A 1,388-nucleotide genomic window follows, 5' to 3' on the forward strand; every position below is an offset into this window, starting at 1 on the left:
AATAATATATTTTCTTATATGGCAAGTTGTGGGAGATATTTTTGAAGCTTTGATTTAACATACACACAAACACATTCATGTATACATATGAATTGTAGAACATTTGGAAGAATGCAAAAAATTAGAATAAACAAGATCGCCCAAGGACAATGTATTTTGTTATATTTATGTATATCTCCAAATATGCCTTCTATTTCATATCTTTCAGAAAAATTATACATATTTAAATATATATGTGCATATATATGTTTATAAAAGTGAAAAAAGCAAAAATTTTTGTCAATTTTTATTTGATGCAAGATCTTGTGTCACTCTTATTTATGTGTAACTGTCTGCATAGTGACCTTTTCTTTGCAAAATTTTTTCCAGGTTCTAGTGGCACTACCAAAGTAATATAAATACTCTAACCCTCTTTCAATAAAAATCGCAGAAACTTAGAAGTGACGCAAACTCATTTGACTTCCAGCGGGTATTACCATTTCGTTGAGTTTTTTTAGTGATGGCAGGAAGTTCTGTACATCTATTAGAAGAGTCTCTCTCATATAAACAAAATGTAATATACTGTGCCCAAATAGAAAACAAAACCAAATTTAAAGAAAAACCCTCTGGTCTACGGCCATGCTACCCTGAACAAGCCTGATTCCGTCTGATCTAAGAAGCTAAGCAGAGGCGGGCCTGGTTAGTACTTGGATGGGAGATCACCTAGGAAGACCAGGTGCTGTAGGCATAAAAAATAAATAAAAAATGAGGAATTGTAAGCAGACAAGGTCCTTTAAACCTGTGAGGTCAACCAAGGGTTGTCTCACCTAAAAAGCAACAAAACAACAACAACAACAATAATCCCTCCTTAAGGGTTTTCAGAAGCTTGCATCTCGGCCCCCTTAAACTCTATGTACTCTTGAGGATCTCTCTTTGTTTCTAGCAGATGTCACCCATTCTGATTCCAAAGGGATGGATAATATGCTTCACTTTTCAAACATTAATTCAAAAATGAAAATTATTTTTTCTGATTCTTTTCATAATTACTAATGGTGAAATCAAGCACATTATAGTAGTAATAAATGGAGAGTCTAAGTAAAATAAGACAGATTCAAAAACTCATTATCCCCTCCCCCTCTAAAAAGTCCATTACAAGGACAGCAGATAATAAAAAAAGAGATGATAGCAAATCTCTTTGAAAATGGTAGAGCAGAAAGTATCAATGACTTAGCAGATGAAAAAAGCCAAGACCCAGCCTGGCAGTGAGAAAAACAATTGTCATTTGCTAAAGTCATGGCCATTCCTCACATCCAGTCAGCCTGAGGGTCAATTCCACCCACTCAAGTGCCAACAGCAATCAAGGTTCAACTACTGCAAGAGGGCACATACAGCCCATACAAAGGACACCC

General features: G+C 35.3%; 1 pseudogene; it reads left to right on the plus strand.

The window, feature by feature from the left end:
• Nucleotides 1-608: 608 nt before the first annotated feature.
• Nucleotides 609-727, plus strand: LOC112477986 (annotated as a pseudogene).
• The last annotated feature ends 661 nt before the right edge of the window (nt 728-1,388 follow it).

This window comes from Pteropus alecto, unplaced genomic scaffold (genome assembly GCF_000325575.1).
Source record: "Pteropus alecto unplaced genomic scaffold, ASM32557v1 scaffold131, whole genome shotgun sequence".
NCBI lineage: Eukaryota > Metazoa > Chordata > Mammalia > Chiroptera > Pteropodidae > Pteropus > Pteropus alecto.